We start from the raw sequence: 6,836 nt of genomic DNA, 5'->3' as shown, positions 1-6,836 counted from the left end.
GGGATTTAAAGCGCCACAGCGCTCCACAGTGACAGTGGGGTTACCAATCAAGGTGAGCTCGTAATGTGTCATACGGGCAGCGGACAAGGCCTGTGTGGCCCTTGAACGACGAGGTGTGTATGACAACCCGGTGCCCCAGAAGCAAGTCCTGGGCGCCATCAAGGATATTACAGGCGGCTTCAATGCAACAAATACAGGGGACCTGGGCTTGAATAACAGGATCCAATTGTAGTGAATAGTATGCCACCGGAACAAGGGCAGGGCCGAGGTACTGGCTAAGGACCCCACACGCCACGCCAACCCGCTCATGGGCAAACAGGTGGAAAGGTTTTGAATAATCAGGGAGCCCAAGGTCAGGGGCAGTTCCTAATGCAGAACGTAAAGGATCGAAAGCTTGCCGGGTCTCGGTATCCCACGGGAGGGGCTCTGGGGTCCCAGCTGTCAGAAGGGCATATAAGAGTTTGGTGAGAAGGCCGAGTTCAGGGATCCAGGAGCAACAGAAATCTAATGCTCCTAGGAACAATGGAATACCCTACCCCACCTCAAAGACAGAATTGCTGAACCCACCTTATCAGAAAGCATACCCACACACATGAAAATTACCAAACCTTTCTTTTCAAACAGCTTTTTGTACAACTACAAAGTACTGCAGGTTAAGATGCTCATCTTTGCCTTTCAAAAATTATCCAGCTTTGCATTTCAAGAATTTTTCTACCACCACCACATGAACTTTGTTTAGATTAAACTAAAAGCTCTGTGGAAAGACTATACATTTCAAACTTACAGAAACGCTTAATACAAATGCAGTTTCTCCTTGTGAATATTCCACTAAAGACAGTACCCAACCTCTTCCTGAATAAACAGGCTTGTCAAAGCTCAGGAAGTGAAGATTTTGCTATACAAACAACCTGAAGAAACTGAACCTGCATCTTTAAAAAAAGTATACAATTTCAATCAACTCCTGTACTTCCAAAGGTTATAAAGTTGGGAACATTTAGATTCAATTAGTTTGGTTCAAAGAGGAAGGTCAAATGATAAGATTCTGCAATTCCAATTTCACCCCATTGTTTTCCTAGATTGGCTTATCAGACCTATGTACATTTAAAAATCCCATATACTTTTCTTATTCCCATTGTTTAGGATAAAATTTCATTTGGCACCTGAATTGAATTTACAAAAAAAAAAAAACCAAACTTTCAGCATTACAGTTATAGTTCAAGTATATTAACAGTGGGATGAGAAAAAAAACCACAGACAAAACCAAGGCTCTATGCCGTCAACTACTACCGGAATACCTATTACAAAATATGCAAATTAAATTGTGCTAGCTTTGTTATTAAATAACAATTCTGTGCTTAAATTTACAACATTTGACTGTCTCAATTCAAAAGGCTAGGATCATGTACAAATTTTGGTTCTAAAATCTTGTGAATATTTCAAATTTTACATAGAAAAATTAAGTCACTTTCCTTTGAATATATTTCCTTTGAATATATTTACCCACCAAGTTAGGCGAAAGGGGAAGGAGGAATGCCTACCTCATAAGGGGTTGCCTGGTACCTAAACCCATTGGAAAAGAACCTTTACTCATAGGTCAAATACCTGTTTTCTTATCTTCCCAATAACGCATTTCCCAAGAAAGATGAACTGTTCTAAAAGGGAAGTTTTTCCACTTTCCTGGAAAGTTTTTCCAGTCCCACCATTCCCAGGACAAGGCCAGGGCAGCTGAGGCAGGCAGCAGCAGGGAGGGCGAGCACACGGCAGCAGCCAGTGTGGATAGTCCTCTCAAAGCCACCCGACTCGTTCTGGTCATTAATTGGATAACCGGGTCCATCCGAGGACTGAGACAAGGCCACACCACAACACACTCCACGTGGAAAATTCAGGCCCAAGGGACCAAGAGACAGGAGACCCCGCAGACCCAGAAGAGCAGCGGCGGGCGCAGGGAAAGTTACCAAGGGGGGAGAGAAAGGTAAGAAGCGATTCTAGGATCGAGGGGTCAAAAGTACCCCCCTCTGCCCAAAAGTAAAGACCCTTTTCATCGGTTAAACGTTCCCAGTCTGGGCAGCACCAAATTAGTTTCTGCTTGGTCGCTGCCTTTTTAAAAAAAATCTCTCTTTTTTTTTCTCTCTCTCTTTCTTTTTTCTTTTGGGGAAGGCAACCTGTCTTCCATGATTCCCAAACACGGTAACGCAGCGATCTGGCTTGGGGTGACTACTCCCCATTTCGTCCAGACAGCCCTACCGATGAGGACTCTTGGACAGTCCCACTGGACAGCCGCACTGGGGCTCTCAGTATTGCATGTTGGCCAGGGTCCGCGACCCTCCTCGACTCCACCTGCGCAGGAGTTTTCCCAACGTCCTCCAGGGTCCTCGACCCCTCGACGTTACCAAAATTTAAATTTAGGAGCCTCCCCACCGAAGGACTACCAGGGCTTCCCTAAAAGCGGGGTTTGGGTTTAGTCGACTAGTCTTCTCCCTAGTAGGCGTTCGTCAGAGCGGGGATAACTCACCGTCCCACGTTCTCTCGTGCGGAATCAGTCAATCAACATGACAGGGTCCCTTCGTGGTCGCCAAAACTGTTATCGACAAAAATTAGACAAATTAGAAAGGGTTCGTTTAGTCGATGAAGAGACGAAAGACTCCGAGAGAACGGGTCAAAGAACAGAACAGTAGGAAAGTGGCGAGTGGCCCGTTCACCCCAGTGGGGTATGAGTGACCGCAGCGCCCCGATCCCGGGCCGCCCTGCCAGCTTTATTGGTACGGCGAAACCCCCCTCTGGCACAGGGCACCCAATTGGGGAGAGGCACACATAGTAACAGTAACCGATCAGTAATAATAATAATAATAATGTTGGTATTTGTTAAGCGCTTACTATGTGCTGAGCACTGTTCTAAGTGCTGGGATAGACATAGGGGAATCAGGTTGTCCCACGTGGGGCTCACAGTCTTAATCCCCATTTTACAGATGAGGGAACTGAGGCACAGAGAAGTTAAGTGACTTGCCCACAGTCACACAGCCGACAAGTGGCAGAGCTGGGATTCGAACTCATGAGCCCTGACTCCAAAGCCCGTGCTCTTTCCACTGAGCCACGCAGTAAGCACTTTCATGATCCCGTGACACCCGACCGGTCTGCGCGAGAGTGGCGCACGAAGTTTGAAGTGGCACATGGTGGAGGAGTTTCACGTGGCGTGGCCATTTTACAGTCCACATGGCACAGGCAATGGCGCAGGCATTTTACAGGTCACATGGCACAGGTCCCTTGACTTGGGGTTGAGGCTGGCCTTACCATCGCCATCTTGAGGCGATCCGCAACACTAGGTGCCAGGCACTCTACTAAGTGCTGAGGTAGATATAAACTAATCAGATTGGACACAGTCCACATCCCGCATGGGGATCGCAGTCTTAGTCCCCATTTTACAGATGAGGTGATGAGGCCCAGAGAAGTGAAAGGATTTGCCCAAGATCACCCAGATTAGAGCCAGGATTAGAATCTGACTCTCAGATGCAAATGCCCACTAGACTGCAAATTCCTCAAGGGCTGGAATCACATTCCTTAATGAGTTTGCTTTTTCAGAGTCAAGGTTTTAAGACAATCAAGGCAGGAAGAAGTAGAATAGAACCAAATGATATCAGATAGTGAGAGGCTGGTGCTGATCCTGGGTCAGGTCCACAGCCCGGGAATCGGTCTCTGCCAGGGACACCAGAATTAGGGTTGGCCCACTTAACAGTCCTGACTGCATCCCCTCTTCATGTGTGATGTTCCCTCTAGAAATCCGTTATGGACTTCAGGTCTGTGAATTTATCCAAACCACTTTTCTAATAATAATAATTATGGTATTTGTTAAGCGCTTACCTTGTGCCAGGCACTGTACTAAGCGCTGGGGTGGATACAAGCAAATTGGGTTGTACACAGTCTCTGTCTCCATGAGCAGAAGGAAGGGGTGTGTGTGGGTAAGGGCGGGGGGGTGGAAGTGGAGCTGTCCCCCAGCGCAAGAAGCAGAGCTGGTGTCACTTTTTGCACAGAGGGCCTCCACTGTTAAAAAGCCTGGTTTGCCCAGAGTTGTGTTGCATCATCTGGCAGCCTCCCTCTTTTCCCCAAAGCCCGCTGAGCCGCCGCGGGGTAATAATAATAATAATAATAGTGGTATTTGTTAAGCGCTTACTCTGTGCCAAGCACTGTTTTAAGCGCTGGGGTGATCAAGTTGCCCCAGGTGGGGCTCAGAGTTTTCACCCCTATTTTCCAGATGAGGGAACCGAGGCCCAGAGAAGTGAAGCGACTGGCCCAAAGTCACCCAGCTGGCAAGCGGCGGAGCCGGAATTCGAACCCACGACCTTGGACTCCCAAGCCCGGGCTCTTGGGCTTAGAGAAGAGAAGCAGCGTGGCTCAGTGGAAAGAGCCCGGGCTTAGAAGTCACGGATTGTGGGTTCTAATCCCGGCTCCGCCGCCTGTCAGCTGGGTGACTTTGGGCAAGTTGATTGACTTCTCGGTGCCTCGGGGACCTCATCTGTAAAATGGGGATGAAGGCTGTGAGCCTCACGTGGGACAATAATAATAGCACGTGGGAACAGTGCTAAACATAGTAAGCGCTTCACAAATACCAGCCATTTTTCCACTTAGACACGCTGCTTCTCTGGGTAGGCAGGACGAGGATCTGCAGCCTGGCAGAGAAAGGCAGGGAGCGGGGAAAGGAGGGAGGGAGAGGGAATGTGTGTGTGTAGATAGACACTTCTTCTCCTTCTTTGGAGCCTCCTCCCCCTCCCACCCTTTAATTGTCGAAGTTCTTCAAGGGTCAGTTCTCGCCCCTTTTCTGTTCTCCATTTACACTCACTCCCTCGGTGAACTCATTCACTCTTATGGCTTTGACTACCATCTCTACGCAGATGACACGCAGATCTACATCTCCGCCCCTGTCCTCTCCCCCTCCCTTCAGGCTCGCATCTCCTCCTGCCTCCGGGACGTCTCCACCTGGATGTCGGCCCGCCACCTAAAACTCAACATGAGCAAGACTGAGCTCCTCATCTTCCCTCCCAAACCCGGTCCTCTCCCAGACTTCTCTATCACCGTGGATGGCACAACCATCCTTCCCGTCTCTCAGGCCCGCAACCTCGATGTCATCTTTGACTCGTCTCTCTCGTTCACCCCACACATCCTATCCGTTACCGAGACCTGCCGGTCTCACCTTTACAATATCGCCAAGATCTGCCCTTTTATCTCCACCCAAACGGCTACCTTACTGCTACAGGCTCTCCTCATTTACGAAGATGTTCTTCCCCTTGACGCTGTTTAGTGCCATTGTTCTTGTCTGTCCGTCTCCCCCGATTAGACTGTAAGCCCGTCAAACGGCAGGGACTGTCTCTATCTGTTGCCGACTTGTTCATCCCAAGCGCTTAGTACAGTGCTCTGCACATAGTAAGCGCTCAATAAATACTATTGAATGAATGAATGAATATCCCGGCTAGACTATTGTGTCAGCCTTTTCTCTGATCTCCCTTCCTCCTCTCTCGCCCCGCTCCAGTCTATTCTTCACTCCGCGGCCCGGCTCATCTTCCTGCAGAAACCATCTGCGCCTGTCACTCCTCTTCTTAAACACCTCCAGCGGTTGCCTATCAACCTCCGCTCCAAACAAAAACTCCTCAGTCTGGGCTTCAAGGCTCGCCATCACCTTGCCCCTTCCTCCCTCTCCTCCCTTGGTCGGTTGGTAACAGATAGAGACAGTCCCTGCCCTTTGACGGGTTTACAGTCTAATCGGGGGAGACAGGCAGACAAGAACAATGGCAATAAATGGAGTCAAGGGGAAGAAAATCTCATAAAAACAATGGCAAATAAATAGAATCAGGGTAATGTACATCTCATTAAACAAAATAAATAGGGTGATAGCTGCGGAGAGGTGGGGGGGTAGAGGGAGCAGAGGGAAAAAGGGGGAGCTCAGTCTGGGAAGGCCTCTTGGAGGAGGTGAGCTTTAAGTAGGGATTTGAAGAGGGGAAGAGAATTAGTTTGGCGGAGGTGAGGAGGGAGGGCGTTCCAGGACCACGGGAGGACGTGGCCTAGGGGTCGACGGCGGGATAGGCGAGACCGACGGACGGTGAGGAGGTCAGGAGGTGGGCGGCAGAGGAGCGGAGCGTGCGGGGGGGGAGGGGGCATAGAAAGAGAGATGGGAGGGCACGACCTCTGCCTCCCCATCCCGGGCTCTTTCCCCTGAGCCACGCCGCTTCTCTCCCTCCCCGCCCCCGCGGTGTCCTTCTTCTTCTCGGATTACCGGGCCCCGCGCCCGCCCCGCCATCCGGCGGCCTCCCGGGCCGTGACGCTTCCTCTCCCCGCTCCGCCTCCGCCCGGGCCCCCCGCACCTAGCCGGTTGCCAGCGGCTCCCGGGGGGATTCTGCAGAGGGGCCGAGCGCTCCTCTTGTTGCAGCGGCGTCCGTTACCGACCGTCCTGCAAGACGCCCACCCGCCCGGTCCGCTCCGGTCCAGTCCTCTCCTGCCCCCCTCCCGGTCCTCCCCTCTCCTGCCCCCCTCCCGCTCCTCCCCTCTCCTGCCCCCCTCCCGGTCCTCCCCTCTCCTGCCCCCCTCCCGCTCCTCCCCTCTCCTGCCCCCCTCCCGCTCCTCCCCTCTCCTGCCCCCCTCCCGGTCCTCCCCTCTCCTGCCCCCCTCCCGCTCCTCCCCTCTCCTGCCCCCCTCCCGGACCTCCCCTCTCCTGCCCCCCTCCCGGTCCTCCCCTCTCCTGCCCCCCTCCCGCTCCTCCCCTCTCCTGCTCCCCTCCCGCTCCTCCCCTCAGCTGCCCCCCTCCCGCTCCTCCCCTCTCCTGCCCCCCTGCCGCTCCTCCCCTCTCCTGCCTG

Source organism: Ornithorhynchus anatinus, chromosome 17 (genome assembly GCF_004115215.2).
Source record: "Ornithorhynchus anatinus isolate Pmale09 chromosome 17, mOrnAna1.pri.v4, whole genome shotgun sequence".
NCBI lineage: Eukaryota > Metazoa > Chordata > Mammalia > Monotremata > Ornithorhynchidae > Ornithorhynchus > Ornithorhynchus anatinus.
This window is presented reverse-complemented; position numbering follows the sequence as displayed.